Raw genomic sequence first — 17,634 nt, forward strand, 5'->3', positions numbered from 1 at the left:
GTGCCCGATATGTTGTGCCCAACTTATGTCAGCAGAGATACACATTCCAAAAACTGTTAAGTGGGTATCCCGGGCACAACAGCTTTCAGAGCGTTCATCTCTGATACAAGTCGGGCACAATATATCACGCACTGAAATGCCAGATTCCTGGAAAAAATTGTTATTTTTACCTTTCACAATCAGCTGCGTATTCATTTATGGATAATAAGTTATAGCAACACTTAGGGGTTAAAAATGCTCTCTGTACCCCTGGATAAATCCTTCAGGGGTTTAGTTTCCAAAATAAGGTCACATATCAGGGGATTCCACTTGTGTTGTGGCATCCAAAAACCAAAACCGTCCGTGCTCCAAAAACCAAACAACCCTATTGTGTCCGGCTGTGCCCTTATATCAGTTTATACCCACATATTGCATTACGTACGGCATCCCGGGTACACCAGTGTCATACATGTGGCATACATGTGGCATAAACTGCAGTTTGGGCACACAGCAGGGCGCAGAAGGGAAGGAGCACGATGCAGCTTTTGGAGTACAGATTCAGATGTTTGGTATCTGGACGCCATGTCATGTTTGTAGAGCCTGTAAGGTACCAGAAAAGTGGATTCCCCAAAGGAGTGACCCCATTTTGAAAACTGCACCCCTCAAAGAATTTATCAGGGGGTGTAGTGAGTATTAGTATCCCAGACATAACTGCACAGCAGATGGCAAAGAGGGAATATGTAAACTGTACAGAAGACATTGCAAACACCACATTCCCTACTATGTCCCAGTAGCTCCTATGATTGGGGGAGTCACTCTGGGGGTCACTTTGGGGGTCATTTCTGTGTCTGTTCCTTCATAAGCTGTAAATCTGGGGTGTCCCCTGATATCAGCTTGCACAGCTTATATATTCCCTTCCTGACACAGCCAGTTGTGCTCTAATGATTTGGTGATTTTGTTTTTTTTGTCTTCACATTGCTAGATGCTATATTTTCTATATTTTCCTGGTGACGCGGCCATATAAGGGCTTTTTGTTTGTGGGATGAGATGCATTTTGTAATGACACCATTTTTGGGTGCCTACAATTCTTGGAATACATTTTATTAACTTTTTTTGCTGGATTTAAAAAAATAAAATCAATTCTGGCATTGCGTTTTACCTTGTAAATTTTTCGCCATTAAGCGTACCTTATAAGTAATATGTGACCTTTATTCTGCGGATCGGTACGGTTACAGCGATACCTCATTTATATTTTTTTATGCGATACTAATTCTGCAGAACAAAAACATTTGGGGACAAAGTGATTTTTGCATCGCCATCTTCTGAGAGGCGTAACATTTTTATTTTCAGTTTACAGCATTGATTGAGGGCTTATTTTTTGCGGGACAACCTGTGCTTTTTATTGGTACTGTTGCGGGGTACATATGACTTTTTGATCACTTATTATAGCATATTTTCTTAGGTGAGATGGCGAAAAATGACTACTTCCGACGGGTTTTTTCATTTTTTTTTTTTCCGACGTTCACAATGTACATTAAATAATGTTTCCGTTTTTTTGTACAGAATGTTACGGATACGACGAAATATGCATTGTTTTTATTAATTTTTAGGTTTTTTTTATATAATTCATTTTATATAGAATAAAAAGGAATTTTGGGGGCTTTATCCTATTAATATTATAAATGTGAAAGTTTGTGAGTTTGTGTGTTTGGATGTTTGTGTGTTCGGATGTTTGTTCCTCAATCACAGCCAAACGGCTGAACGGATTGGGTGGAAATTTCACACACACCTACATAATTCCCACAAAATACGAATAGGCTACTTTTAATGTGGGTCACTCACCCCAAATCGCCACCATCACCCTCCAAAGACCCCTCTGCCTCGGCTATAGAAGCTGGCATTGTGCCAGCCCAGGTCTTTCCACGCACCTCCTATTCCTCCTATTGGTGCATGGCAATGTGTGGGCGGGCTAGGGAGCCAGCACTGCAGCACCATACGTTGCCGGCAAAGTGTGGGCGGGCCGATTGACCAGGAAGACCATAATCAACATGGCGGCAGCCCACATGCTCCAGCCGCCGCTGCCACCCCAGCCTGCCTACACACTGCCAGCATGCCGGCCGGCTAAACAGGACTGGCAGATGTTGCGGACTACACACCGTACAGGTGTGTCCAGCGGGGTGGGGGGTGTCCGGTGTCCGCAACGATCCTCTACCGGTGCGTGGGCGCTGTTCCTTCTCCGCGTCGGCACCCGGACCAAGCTCCGGGGCCGGTGTCATGTTCCTATGCCAGCCGGGAGCCTTGCGCAGGGCCCCCGTCCTGTCGGTCTTTTGCTCCTACTGCAGCCTAGGCTACGTAACCTGCAGTAGAAGCGCTGGTATAGCTTAGCATAAAACCAGCGCTTCTACTACAGGCTACGTGCAATAGGCTGCAGTAGGAGCAAAAGACCGACAGCCCAGGGACCCTGCGCACACCTCCCGGCTGCCATAGGAACATGATGCCAGCCCCGCAGCTCCAATCGGAGAATATTGAACACGGTGTTAGCTATAACATATAGCTTACACCTGCTCACGATGCCGCCCGCAGGCGGGCGGCATCTCATGTCAGGGAAAGTTTGTTACTGCAACAAACTTTCCATGGACTGAGACTCTAACCAGCAGAGTTGGGGGGAATCAGGGTGGACTGAGACTCTAACCAGCAGAGTTTGGGGGAATCAGGGTGGACTGAGACTCTAACCAGCAGAGTTGGGGGGAATCAGGGTGGACTGAGACTCTAACCAGCAGAGTTGGGGGGAATCAGGGTGGACTGAGACTCTAACCAGCAGAGTTGGGGGGAATCAGGGTGGATTGAGACTATAACCAGCAGAGTTGGGGGGAATCAGGGTGGATTGAGCCTAGTAAGAGAACACTTGTGTAACGCTGATGGTGGAGTAGTAGTGTAAGGAGGAATTGTAGAGGGTGAGCACACACATGAAACTTCATGTCAGGGTGCTTGACACTGCTGGACATGAAAATGATGGGTCTATCCAGTGGCTGTTCATTTTGATCAGCGTCAGCCAGTCAGATGCCACCAGCTGCGCTGAAGTCATTTTCGGATAGCACGCTGGCATCAAGGCAGGAAAGGACCTCAATGCGTAGAGCGCAAGTTCCAGCCACAAATCCAACTTGGAGACCCACTAAATGTAGGGCGCAGAGGGATCAGAGAGGACAGGGCTGGGGTCGGCCAGGTACTCCCGCAACATGCATCTATACTTGTCCCTCCTGGTGACACTAGGCCCCTCAGTGGCGGTAGTTTGGCCAGGGGGTGCCATTAACGTGTCCCAGACCTTGGAGAGTGTGCCCCTGGTGGGTGTGGACCGGATGGCAGTTGTTAGCCTGTTGGAGGAATTAGTCTGGCAACATGGGCGAGTTTTGCATGAGTGGCTAGTACACAGAAAATCTTTGGCCTTGCTGCCTCTGGACATGCCTCTGACTCTAGCCACCTTTTTTGTTGCTGTGCTTGCATCCACATTTACATTGCTTTCACCCCTAGACATCACCCCAGTCCATGCCTCTGCCTGTAGCCACCTTTTTTTTCTGCTTAGCTTGCCTCCACATCTACACTGCTTTCCCTGCTATACATCACCCCTGTCTATTTAGGGTCGGTGGCCTCGTCGTCCACCAACTCCTCTTCCAATTGCTCACTCTCCTCTTACAGTAAACTGCACATGACAACAGCATGCCCTGATGGCAACTGTGTCTCATCATTATCACTGAGGACAGAAAATGCTGGTTGTGGGTCCACAACCACAAAATCACCAGGTGATGGTGATGCTCCAGTGTTTGGGCATAATTACACACAAAGTCGTCTGGTAGCTCCTGGGATTTGGGAAGTGCTTCAACAGAGGGAGAGACAGTAAAAGGACCCGAAAAGAGATCCTGGGTGAGGGCAAGGGTGGGATGACTCTGTTAGTAAGATTGGGCATGTTGGGAGGAAGAAGGGGCAGACTCTTGGGTATGAACATGACTGCAGGTAGTGGCTGACTGCCTGGTGGAAAAGCAGCTGGAAGCATTATCCGCTAGCCATTGTAACACCTGTTCCTGGTGCTCGGGCCTGGTCTGCGTTGTACCCTGCACCCTGTTTAATGCAGCTGTCATCTCAGGAATTGTGATGAGCGCATGCTAATCTTTCTTGTCCAATGGAAAGGATGGGATAGGATTTCACATAAGTCTGCCACCCATGGAAACTCATGGTCCAGAAACTGAGGGAACTGACTTTGATGAACCCTTGGGTTTTGTAGATGGAACTCCATCAAAGGTCTCTGCTGCTTACACACCCTGCTCAACATATGGTAACTAGGGTTCCAGCATGTGGTGACCTCGCACAACAGCCGTGCTTCAGGCAGTGTTGCTGTTGTAGGTGTTGCTGGAGTGTATTGAGGCTAGCACCAGGTACTGTAGACTTGTCAAAGTTGGAGCACAAGCACCGCACTTTAACCAATAGCTTGTGAAAATTGGGGTAAGTTGTTAGAAACTGTTGCACCAATAATTTGAAAACGTGGGCCATATGTGGACCGTGTTTGAGTCTGGCAAGCTCCAGATCTGCTACCAGTTTCTGTCCATTATCACATACACCAACCTGCCTGGGCCTAGGTGCAGCGAGGCCAAAAACATTGTCATCTCTTCCAGGATGGCATCCCTGACCTCGGAGGCAATGTGCTGTCTGTCCCCCAAGCTGATGAGCTTCAGCACAGCCTGCTGACATCTCCCCTACGCCAGTGTTGCAGCGTTTCCAGCTTGTAGCTGGGGTCGATTTAATGGCGGAGGAGGATGAAGAGGGTGGTGTTTCAGCACTCTTGCCAGGAATATTGGACAAGGCAAGCCGCCACAGTTTGCGACCCGGTCCCAGCTCAACTACATTCAGCCAGTGTGCCTTGATTGAGATGTAGCGTCCCTGGCCGCATGCACTTGTCCACGCATCGGTGGTCAAGTGGAACTTTGTCAAAGCGCAGAACTTAGGGCCCGCCTGATGTTACGGGACATGTGCTGATGCAAGACTCAACTCACCCTAAGGGCCCAAAACACTGCAGAACATGCCTTTGAAGGCAAGGTTTCCTTTAGTGGCTCCATCTCAGCAGGATGATAATGGTGAAACTTGGTTAAATCTGGTGTTGGAAGAGAAAGTGGTTTCTGATCTACATCTGCAGTACTGGAGCATGTTGTTTGGATTATTAACACCTGATCAGAACCCTGTAGAGGTAATGTAGAGTCCAATATTAAAGTACCATTACCGGTAGTAGTGGTTGCAGCCAATTTTCCACCTTTGTGGTCTTCTAAATAAAAGTTACCCGCAGGACTTGATGCCAAAATGTTATCAATTTCACAATCAAAATCAAGGTCAATGTCTGAGTCCTCAGTCCAATCCACTGCATCAATTCCACACAATGAGAGTGATGGTTCTGGAACCACCGTTTTAGGGGCTAACAATTTTAACACTAACGCTAACGCTCTGCTGGTACAAGGCTCAACTCACCTGATGGGCAAAAAACTCTGTTGGTGCAAGGCTCAACTCACCCAATGGGCAAAAAACTCTGCTGGTGCAAGGCTGAACTAAGTTAAAGGGCCTAAAACTCTGCAGATAAAAGGCTGAAGTCACCTGAAGGGCCTCAATCTCTGCTGGTAGCTCAGCTTAAGAGCCTCTAACTTAATTTGGAAGGGCTCACGTTAAGGGCCAGAAAAGTGAATTTTTGAAGGTCTCACCACATGACACCATGACACACACATAAACAATGACAGTTAAGGGTGGGGGCTTTTGGATTTCCCATTGCTTATTCCATCTGTGGTTGTCATGGGCAACGTGATTTAAAGTTTGCTTGTTAATGTTTCTTTAGCTTTAAATTTGGGTTTCTGTCCATCCAATTGGGGAGGAAAGAAGGTTTCCAAGTATTTTTCCACTTTCATAGTGGTTTTTGTGAGTGTGGAAAGTGTGTAGTTGATAGGCTGTGATGGTGGTGTAAAACTGTGACTTGGGCGTGTTAGATGCCCCCAGGCATGCTTCCCCTGCTGTCCCAGTTGCATTGCAGAGGTGTTGACATCATTTCCTGGGGTGTCATAGTGGACTTTGTTACCCTCCTGAGTCGAATGCTGGATTCCCCTGAAACGAAGCATTTTCCCCCCATAGACTATAATGGGGTTTGATATTCGTTTGAATAGTACAATATTGAGCAGCTATTCGAAACGAATAACGAATATCGAATATTTTACTGTTCGCTCATCTCTAATTAAAACTGTTTACTCTCCTCCTCATATTGAAGGTTCTGGTTAAAGGGCTTGTCCGGTCTCAAGTATCTTATCTATACTGCTAGCTTATGTGGATTTAACACTTTTCCTAAATACATTGCTTCAGCAAAACTGCTTTGTTTGGCTACTATCTGAGATTATTCACTTCATTGTTTACACAGTGTTTCCATAATCATGGACCTGGGGGTGATCTTATCTCTCCACCCAGGACAAGTGATGTAGCTCTCTGCTCTCAGGAGGGGAGGGGGAACTGAGTGCTCGGAGCCAGCTTGTATTTTTGAGCTGTTTATCTCCTGCACTTCCAGTTATCGGGTCTACTAATTGAACTTTGCTGATAAGGGCTTAGACAGAGAGTCTGTTACCTCTGTATGTAAAAACAGACCTAAAATTAAGTTTATTGCAAGCTGACTCTTGGTCCTGCAGCATGTAAATATGGGATTCTCATCACCTATCAAATCCAGCTCTGCTACATCAGCTTCATATTGTGCATCTTCCAGTGTTACTGTGCTAATTTATTTACTGACTGTAAACATGTACTGCTATGAAGAGAGGTAGCAGAGTAAGTGAAACACACCAATTTAACGAGAAAACCAGGAAGTGAACAGAGCATACAGCCTGCAAGTTTTTGAACAGCAGAGCAACGAAAACCCCTTTAACATCACTTGTCTAATTCCCCACATTATTCCTATCCCTGTTCTGTACTGAAAACATGACTACAGTATGGAGCAGGAGAGCTGTGGGGAACCAGGTGAGTTGATGGTCATCAGGTTGGAGTTGAATGTTTACTTAAAAAAAAAAATGTCTCTCTAAATTTGAAACAATAAGGGGCCAGTGGTTGAATGTGCCAGGTTTGCCCAGTTGATCTGCCTATGTTAGATCTGAAAATGAGTCTGACCTTTGTTTTGCTTATTAGTGGATCATTGTTCATTCTAGCCATCTGTATATCAAGTTGATTTCTAAAATCAGATATTATTAGTAGAGATGAGCGAGTAGTATACGATCGAGTAGGTATTCGATCGAATACTATGGTATTCGAAATACTCGTACTCAATCGAACACTACTAGCTGTTCGAAGTTAGGATTCAATGCAGAACCAGCATTGATTGGCAGAATGCTATACATTGCCAATCAACGCTGGTTCTACTCTTACCTTTAGAAGTCTTCTCCCTGCGCAGCGTTCCCGTGTCCTCTTCCGGCTCTGAATTAACTCTGCTTAGGCATTGGGCCTGGGCAGAGCCGACTACGCATGCCCGTGCATGCGCAGTCAGCTCTGCCTAGGCCCGATGCCTAGCAGAGTGAATTCAAGGCCAGAAGAGGACGCGGGGACGCTGCGCAGGTAGAAGACTTCTAAAGGTAAGAGAAGAACCAGCGTTGATTGGCAATGTATAGCATTCTGCCAATCAACGCTGGTTCTGCATCGAATCCTAACTTCGAACAGCTAGTAGTGTTCGATTGAGTATGAGTATTTCGAATACCATAGTATTCGATCGAATACCTACGAGCGTAACAAAGAATTTCTGGGTCTACTTTTAATAAGATTTTTTGCTCTGGTTAACTTCCATCTTGGATATCTAAGTTTTTAAGTTTTTGTATTGTCCTGGCTGAATGGCATTCAAAGTCCTCTTTAAGTGTACATGCACGTTTTGTTCTTATTAGCTCTCCTAATGGAACAGCTTTGAATACACGAGGAGGGTGACAGCTATCTGCTCTCAAAATGGTATTTCCTGCAATTGGTTTTGTGTATAGAGAGAAGACAACTGAAGTGATTTTTGGATTCCCTGTGAGTGATATGTCTAAAAAATTAATAGTGAAATTTAAGTGAAAAAAAATTTAGCGAAAAAAAATGTGTAAATTTAAGTGAAAAATTATTGTTATTGAGGTAATGAGGTTCCTCCTCGCTCACACTGTACAGCGAAGGACGTATCTGGATGACTGTCAGGGATGCCCTTCTGACTGTAAAGAGCTATGGTAACGGAACCGATAGCTCTTTACCCGGGGCACAGATCGGGAAAGCCGAAAGCAGTATATAGAACTGCCTGTGCCCTGGACCATAAAAGGTTCTCTTTAAAGGCTCTACTCACCCCAAGGACCAAAAAGTAAAACACTGCTGGTTAAAAGCTCTACTCACCCCAAGGGCCAAAAAATAAAACTCTGCTGGTGCAAGGCTGTACTCATCCCATGGGCCAAAAAGTAAAACACTGCTGGTGCAAGGCTCTACTCATCCCAAGGGCCAAAAAATAAAACACTGCTGGTGCAAAGATCTAGTCACCCCAAGGGCCAAAAAGTAAAACACTGCTGGTGCAAAGATCTAGTCACCCCAAGGGCCAAAAAGTAAAACACTGCTGGTGCAAAGATCTAGTCACCCCAAGGGCCAAAAAATAAAACATTGCTGGTGCAAGGCTCTAGTCAACCCAGGGGCCAAAAAGTAAAACACTGCTGGTGCAAGGCTCTACTCACCCCAAGGGCCAAAAAGTAAAACACTGCTGTGCAAGGCTCTACTCACCCCAAGGGCCAAAAAGTAAAACACTGCTAGTGCAAAGATCTAGTCACCCCAAGGGCCAAAAAGTAAAACACTGCTGGTGCAAAGATCTAGTCACCCCAAGGGCCAAAAAATAAAACATTGCTGGTGCAAGGCTCTAGTCACCCCAAGGGCCAAAAAGTAAAACACTGCTGGTGCAAGGCTCTAGTCACCCCAAGGGCCAAAAAGTAAAACACTGCTGGTGCAAGGCTCTACTCATCCCAAGGGCCAAAAAGTAAAACATTAGTGGTGCAAGGCTCTACTCACCCCAAGGGCCAAAAAGTAAAACATTAGTGGTGCAAGGCTCTACTCACCCCAAGGGCCAAAAAATAAAGCACTGCTGTTTAAAGGCTCTACTCACCCCAAGGGAAAAAAAATAAAACATTGCTGGTCCAAAGATCTAGTCACCCCAAGGGCCAAAAAATAAAACATTGCTGGTGCAAGGCTCTACTCACCCCATGGGCCAAATAGTAAAACACTGCTGGTGCAAGGCTATACTCACCCCAAGGGCCAAAAAGTAAAACACTGCTGGTGCAAGGCTCTACTCACCCCAAGGGCCAAAAAGTAAAACACTGCTGGTGCAAGGCTCTACTCATCCCAAGGGGAAAAAAATAAACTATGTTGGTTAAAGGCTCTACTCACTCCATGGGACAAGGAGTAAAACACTGCTGGTTAAAGGCTCTACTCACCCCAAGGGGAAAAAAATAAAGCACTGCTGGTTAAAGGCTCTACTCACCCCAAGGGCCAAAAAATAAAACATTGCTGGTGCAAGGCTCTAGTCACCCCAAGGGCCAAAAAGTAAAACACTGCTGGTGCAAGGCGCTACTCACCCCAAGGGCCAAAAACTCTGCTGGTGCAAGGCTGAACTAAATTAAAGGGACAAAAACTATGCTGGTTAGAAGTTCAGTTCACCCATGGGCCAAAAACTATGCTGGTTAGAGGCTCAGTTCACCCAAAGGGCCAAAAATAATGCTGGTTAGAGGCTCAGTTCACCCAAAGGGCCAGAAAACTATGTTGGTTAGAGGCTCAGTTCATCCAAAGGGCCAAATACACTGCTGGTTAAAGGCTCAACTCACCCCAAGCGCAAAAAAAATCTGCTGGTGCAAGGCTGAGCTAAATTAAAGGGACAAAAACTATGCTGGTTAGAGGCTCTACTCACCCCAAGGGCCAAAAAGTAAAACACTGCTGTGCAAGGCTCTACTCACCCCAAGGGCCAAAAAGTAAAACACTGCTGGTGGAAAGATCTAGTCACCTCAAGGGCCAAAAAATAAAACATTGCTGGTGCAAGGGTCTACTCACCCCAAGGGGAAAAAAATAAAGCACTGCTGGTTAAAGGCTCTACTCACCCCAAGGGCCAAAAAATAAAGCACTGCTGGTTAAAGGCTCTACTCACCCCAAGGGCCAAAAAATAAAACATTGCTGGTGCAAAGATCTAGTCACCCCAAGGGCCAAAAAATAAAGCATTGCTGGTGCAAGGCTCTAGTCACCCCAAAGACCAAAAAATAAAACACTGCTGGTTAAAGACTCTACTCACCCCAAGGGCCAAAAAGTAAAATACTGCTGGTGCAAAGATCTACTCACCCCAAGGGCCAAAAAGTAAAACACTGCTGGTGCAAAAATCTAGTCACCCCAAGGGCCAAAAAGTAAAACACTGCTGGTGCAAAGATCTAGTCACCCCAAGGGCCAAAAAGTAAAACATTGCTGGTGCAAGGCTCTAGTCACCCCAAGGGCCAAAAAGTAAAACACTGCTGGTGCAAGGCTCTACTCATCCTAAGGGCCAAAAAGTAAAACATTAGTGGTGCAAGGCTCTACTCACCCCAAGGGCCTAAAAATAAAGCACTGCTGTTTAAAGGCTCTACTCACCCCAAGGGCCAAAAAGTTAAACACTGCTGGTGCAAGGCTCTACTCATCCCAAGGTCCAAGAAATAAAACACTGCTGGTTAAAGGCTCTACTCATCCCATGGGCCAAAAAGTAAAACACTGCTGGTGCAAGGCTATACTCACCCCAAGGGCCAAAAAATAAAACACTGCTGGTGCAAGGCTATACTCACCCCAAGGGCCAAAAAGTAAAACACTGCTGGTGCAAGGCTCTACTCACCCCAAGGGGAAAAAAAATAAACTATGTTGGTTAAAGGCTCTACTCACTCCATGGGACAAGGAGTAAAACACTGCTGGTTAAAGGCTCTACTCACCCCAAGGGGAAAAAAATAAAGCACTGCTGGTTAAAGGCTCTACTCACCCCAAGGGCCAAAAAAATAAAACATTGCTGGTGCAAAGATCTAGTCACCCCAAGGGCCAAAAAATAAAACATTGCTGGTGCAAGGCTTTACTCACCCCAAGGGTCAAAAAATAAAACACTGCTGGTTAAAGGCTCTACTCACCCCAAGGGCCAAAAAGTAAAACACTGCTGGTGCAAGGCTCTACTCACCCCAAGGGTCAAAAAGTAAAACATTGCTGGTCCAAGGCTCTACTCACCCCAAGGGCCAAAAAATAAAACACTGCTGGTTAAAGGCTCTACTCACCCCAAGGGCCAAAAAGTAAAACACTGCTGGTGCAAGGCTCTACTCACCCCAAGGGCCAAAAAGTAAAACACTGCTGGTGCAAGGCTCTAGTCACCCCAAAGACCAAAAAATAAAACACTGCTGGTTAAAGACTCTACTCACCCCATGGGCCAAAAAGTAAAATACTGCTGATTAAAGGCTCTACTCACCCCAAGGGCCAAAAAATAAAACTCTACTGGTTAAAGGCTCCACTCACCCCATGGGCCAAAAAGTAAAACACTGCTGGTTAAAGGCTCTACTCACTCCATGGGCCGGAAAGTAAAACACTGCTGGTGCAAGGCTCTACTCACCCCAAGGGCCAAAAAATAAAATACTGCTGGTGCAAAGCTCTAGTCACCCCAAGGGCCAAAAAGTAAAACACTACTGGTGCAAGGCTCTACTCACCCCAAGGGCCAAAAACTCTGCTGGTGCAAGGCTGAACTAAATTAAAGGGACAAAAACTATGCTGGTTAGAAGTTCAGTTCACCCAAAGGGACAAAAACTATGCTGGTTAGAGGCTCAGTGCACCCAAAGGGCCAAAAACTATGCTGGTTAGAGGCTCAGTTCACCCAAATTGCCAAAAAATTATGTTGGTTAGAGGCTCATTTCATCCAAAGGGCCAAATACACTGCTGGTTAAAGGCTCAACTCACCCCAAGGGCAAAAAAAAATCTGCTGTGCAAGGCTGAACTAAATTAAAGGGCCAAAAACTATGCTGGTTAGAGGCTCAGTGCACCCAAAGGGCCAAAAACTATGCTGGTTAGAGGCTCAGTTCACGCAAAGGGCCAAAAACTATGCTGGTTAGAGGCTCAGTTCATCCAAAGGGCCAAATACACTGCTGGTTAAAGGCTCAACTCACCCCAAGGGCAAAAAAATCTGCTGGTGCAAGGCTGAACTAAATTAAAGGGACAAAAACTATGCTGGTTAGAGGCTCTACTCACCCCAAGGGCCAAAAAGTAAAACACTGCTGGTGCAAGGCTCTAGTCACCCCAAGGGCCAAAAAGTAAAACACTGCTGGTGCAAGGCTCTACTCACCCCAAGGGCCAAAAAGTAAAACACTGCTGGTGCAAGGCTCTACTCATCCCAAGGGCCAAAAAGTAAAACATTAGTGGTGCAAGGCTCTACTCATCCCAAGGTCCAAGAAATAAAACACTGCTGGTTAAAGGCTCTACTCACCCCATGGGCCAAAAAGTAAAACACTGCTGGTGCAAGGCTCTACTCACCCCAAGGGGAAAAAAAAATAAACTATGTTGGTTAAAGGCTCTACTCACTCCATGGGACAAGGAGTAAAACACTGCTGGTTAAAGGCTCTACTCACCCCAAGGGCCAAAAAATAAAACACTGCTGGTGCAAGGCTCTACTCACCCCAAGGGCCAAAAAGTAAAACACTGCTGGTGCAAGGCTCTACTCACCCCAAGGGCCAAAAAGTAAAACACTGCTGGTGCAAAGTTCTAGTCACCCCAAGGGCTAAAAAATAAAACTCTACTGGTTAAAGGCTCTACTCACCCCATGGGCCAAAAAGTAAAACACTGCTGGTTAAAGGCTCTACTCACTCCATGGACCGGAAAGTAAAACACTGCTGGTGCAAGGCTCTACTCACCCCAAGGGCCAAAAAATAAAATACTGCTGGTGCAAAGCTCTAGTCACCCCAAGGACCAAAAAGTAAAACACTACTGGTGCAAGGCTCTACTCACCCCAAGGGCCAAAAACTCTGCTGGTGCAAGGCTGAACCAAATTAAAGGGACAAAAACTATGCTGGTTAGAAGTTCAGTTCACCCAAAGGGCCAAAAACTATGCTGGTTAGAGGTTCAGTGCACTCAAAGGGCCAAAAACTATGCTGGTTAGAGGCTCAGTTCACGCAAAGGGCCAAAAACTATGCTGGTTAGAGGCTCAGTTCACCCAAAGGGCCAAAAATAATGCTGGTTAGAGGCTCAGTTCACCCAAAGGGCCAAAAAACTATGTTGGTTAGAGGCTCAGTTCATCCAAATGGCCAAATACACTGCTGGTTAAAGGCTCAACTCACCCCAAGGGCAAAAAAAATCTGCTGGTGCAAGGCTGAACTAAATTAAAGGAACAAAAACTATGCTGGTTAGAGGCTCTACTCACCCCAAGGGCCCAAAAGTAAAACACTGCTGGTGCAAGGCTCTACTCACCCCAAGGGCCAAAACGTAAAACACTGCTGGTGGAAAGATCTAGTCACCTCAAGGGCCAAAAAATAAAACATTGCTGGTGCAAGGCTCTAGTCACCCCAAGGGCCAAAAAGTAGAACACTGCTGGTGCAAGGCTCTACTCACCCCAAGGGCCAAAAAGTAAAGCACTGCTGGTGCAAGGCTCTACTCATCCCAAGGGCCAAAAAGCAGGGGCGAATCCAGGGCCGGGCGAGCCGGGCAACCGCCCGGGGCCCCGCGCCTAGCGGGGCCCCGCACCATACGAGGCACGACACAAGCCGGACAGGCCTCAGCCAAGCACAGGCTGGAGCCGGCCTTCATGAGATCCGGGCCCGAGCCTGCACCTCCGCAGCCCGAGGCCCCGCGGCATCAGACACTGACAGTGACAGACAGTCAGCTCATCAGTGCTGCCTGCAGATGCCCACTGTCCGCCCGCTCCAAGTATCTGATGCGCAGCGATACCTAGAGAGGGGGGAGGTGGTACAGGGGGAGTATAATGATCGGGGCCCCCTGTTGGTGGAATACTTTCCACCAACAGGGGGCCCCGAAGCTGCAGCAATGGCTGACACACAGGAGCTGCAGCTCTGGCTCCTGTCAGTGCTTCAGTACGCTCCCCCTCTCTCCCCCCTCCCTTTCTCTGCCTGTCCTCTGCCCACCAATGAGAGGGCTGAGGAGAGCCCAGGAGGCGGAGCTTATCCCTGCCGAGTTCCTGCCGTCCTGTACACCAGAAGAGAGGAAGAAGAAAGGAAGAAGCTGCTCCAGGAAACTGAAAGTGAAGAAAGAAAACAGGTCCACAGGTACATACTGGGGTTACTTATTAATATCAGGCATTTGGGGTGATTACTTTTGTTTTAGTAACTCCATGTGCCTCATATTAATAGCAGTTAACCCTATAATGTCCCTCACATTAACCCCTGTTTGCCTCACCATAAGAGTTACTGATATGTGAGACATATGGGGGTAATAGTAATGAAGATACTTTATTATTACCTCCATGTCTCTCACATATCAGTAACTCTTATGTGAGGTACACAAGGCTTAATGTGAGGGACATGATGGGGTTAACTGCTATTAATATGAGGCACATGGAGTTACTAAATTGTAATGCACATGACCAGATTTTTTATCCACAATTGTCCTGGTATAGCGGTCAGCGGGTGACGTGACAGTATTTAGTCCTGTAGGGGCCACTAAGGGACATAATACTGTGTGCAGGGGCCACTATGGGGTAAAATACGGTGTGCAGGGGTCACTGTGGGACATAATACTGTGTGCAGGGGCCACTATGGGACATAATAGAGCGCGCAGGAATGCGTAGGAGAGACTCGGTCGAGATCTTCGATGTCAAAAGTTCGCCACGGGGCCCCGCCATTCCTAGTTACGCCACTGTGTGGATCGCTCACTAAATAACAGGGAATCCGATTCGATTCCCTGATAGTGAGCGGATTGCTGCTGTGCTTTCAGTTCTATGCACAGACATAGAACTGAAAGCTGTCAGTGTAGCCAGGCCGACGCAGGCGCAATGACGTCATCGCTCCAGTCCTGCAGTGCAGTCTGAAGGAGGAGGACGCTCGGCTGTGGCCTGTGGCTCTTCACATGGATAAGTCAGTGTATGACAGTATGATGTGTTTGTTGTACTGAGGACTGGAGTATATAATACAGTGGGGGTACTGAGGAGTATATAATACAGTAAAGGGGTACTGAGGAGTATATAATACAGTGAGGGAGTACTGAGGCGTATATAATACAGCGTGGGGGGGGGGTACTGAGGTGCATATAATACAGTGGGGTGGGGGTACCGTACTGAGGAGTATATAATACAGTGGGGGGTACTGAGGAGCACATAATAAAGTAAAGGGGTACTGAGGAGTATATAATACAGTGGGGTGGGGTAAAAAAAAGCCTCAAAAACGCATTTTTAGGACTATTTTTTTTCAAAAAATCCTGGGGGAGAACCCCCAGACCCCCCCTTTGCCCTTGGGGGTATTCTATACCCCCCAGACCCCCCGGTAACTAGGGCCCCGCAAAAGTCAATTGCCCAGGGCCCCGCAAAGCCTGGATCCGCCACTGCCAAAAAGTAAAACATTAGTGGTGCAAGGCTCTACTCATCCCAAGGTCCAAGAAATAAAACACTGCTGGTTAAAGGCTCTACTCACCCCATGGGCCAAAAAGTAAAACACTGCTGGTGCAAGGCTCTACTCACCCCAAGGGGAAAAAAATAAACTATGTTGGTTAAAGGCTCTACTCACTCCATGGGACAAGGAGTAAAACACTGCTGGTTAAAGGCTCTACTCACCCCAAGGGCCAAAAAATAAAGCACTGCTGGTTAAAGGCTCTACTCACCCCAAGGGCCAAAAAATAAAGCACTGCTGGTTAAAGGCTCTACTCACCCCAAGGGCCAAAAAATAAAACATTGCTGGTGCAAAGATCTAGTCACCCCAAGGGCCAAAAAATAAAGCATTGCTGGTGCAAGGCTCTAGTCACCCCAAAGACCAAAAAAATAAAACACTGCTGGTTAAAGACTCTACTCACCCCATGGGCCAAAAAGTAAAACACTGCTGGTGCAAGGCTCTACTCACCCCAAGGGGAAAAAAAATAAACTATGTTGGTTAAAGGCTCTACTCACTCCATGGGACAAGGAGTAAAACACTGCTGGTTAAAGGCTCTACTCACCCCAAGGGCCAAAAAATAAAGCACTGCTGGTTAAAGGCTCTACTCACCCCAAGGGATAAAAAATAAAACACTGCTGGTGCAAGGCTCTACTCACCCCAAGGGACAAAAAGTAAAACACTGCTGGTGCAAGGCTCTAGTCACCCCAAAGGCCAAATTAATAAAACATTGCTGGTTAAAGGCTCTACTCACCCCAAGGGCCAAAAAATAAAACACTGCTGGTTAAAAGCTCTACTCACCCCAAAGGCCAAAAAATAAAACACTGCTGGTTAAAGGCTCTACTCACCCCATGGGCCAAAAAATAAAACTCTACTGGTTAAAGGTTCTACTCACCCCACGGGCCAAAAAGTAAAACACTGCTGGTTAAAGGCTCTACTCACCCCATGGGCCATAAAATAAAACTCTACTGGTTAAAGGCTCTACTCACCCCAGAGGCCAAAAAGTAAAACACTGCTGGTGCAAGGCTCTACCCACCCCAAGGGCCAAAAATTAAAACACTGCTATTGCAAGACTCTACTCACCCCAAGGGCCAAAAACTAAAACACTGCTGGTGCAAGGCTCTACTCACCCCAAGGGCCAAAAAGTAAAACTCTGCTGTTTAAAGGCTCAATTTGTCTCCTACCTTGCTCAGTCGCCTCCAGCCTGCCGTTCCGTAAAAATACAGTTTTTTACCAGAATGCAAATGAGTTCTCTCATGCAATGGGGGCGGGCCCCAGCGCTGAAACGGCGATGGGGGCATCCCCACTGCTGCCAGAGAACTCTCTCCAGCAATGCCTCCATTTTCAACAGCAACCACGTCTTTTTCCAACTGGGGTCACACTCTGCTCTTGCGCACATGCGCAGTACGCTCCTGTAGTTCTCTGTAGAACTACAGGAACTACAGGAGCGTACTACGTACTGAGCGGAGTGTGACCCCAGCCGAAAGAAGACGCAGTTGCTGTTGAAGATGGAAGCATCGCTAGAGAGAGGACGCCCACATCGCCGTTTGAGTGCTGGGGCCCGCCCCTATTGCTGCGACAGAACTCATTTGCATACTGGTTAAAACCGGTATTTCTAAGGAACGGCGCCACGGAGACCACGTCTAAAGGTAGGAGACGAATAGCCTTTCTAAAGGCTATTCCGACGTCTAAAGCACAAAAAAAACAAAAAAAAAAACGATTTGGTGGTAAAATCCCTTTAAGGGCCTCTAACTTAATTTGGAAAGGCATACGTGAAGGGCCAGAAAAGTCATTTTTGGAGGTCTCACCACATCACACACACATAAACAATGATAGTTAAGGGTGGAGGTTGTTGGATTTCCCATTCCCTATGCCATCTGTGGTTGTCATGGGCAATGTGATTTAAAGGGTGCATGCTAATGTTTCTTTAGCTTTAAATTTGTGTTTCTGTCCATACTATTGTGGAGGAAAGAAGGTTTCCAAGTATTTTTCCACTTTCATAGAGGCTATATTGAGTTTGTAAAGTGTCTAGAAGATAGGCTGTGAT

The 17,634-nt window shown here is 46.7% G+C and overlaps 1 protein-coding gene across 2 annotated transcripts in view; it reads right to left on the minus strand.

Moving 5' to 3' along the window:
- RASIP1 (Ras interacting protein 1) overlaps positions 1-17,634 on the minus strand; it is a 354,699-nt gene that overhangs the window by 216,337 nt on the left and 120,728 nt on the right. The window lies entirely within an intron of this gene.

The sequence above is a fragment of the Leptodactylus fuscus genome, chromosome 6 (assembly GCF_031893055.1).
Source record: "Leptodactylus fuscus isolate aLepFus1 chromosome 6, aLepFus1.hap2, whole genome shotgun sequence".
NCBI classification, from domain to species: domain Eukaryota; kingdom Metazoa; phylum Chordata; class Amphibia; order Anura; family Leptodactylidae; genus Leptodactylus; species Leptodactylus fuscus.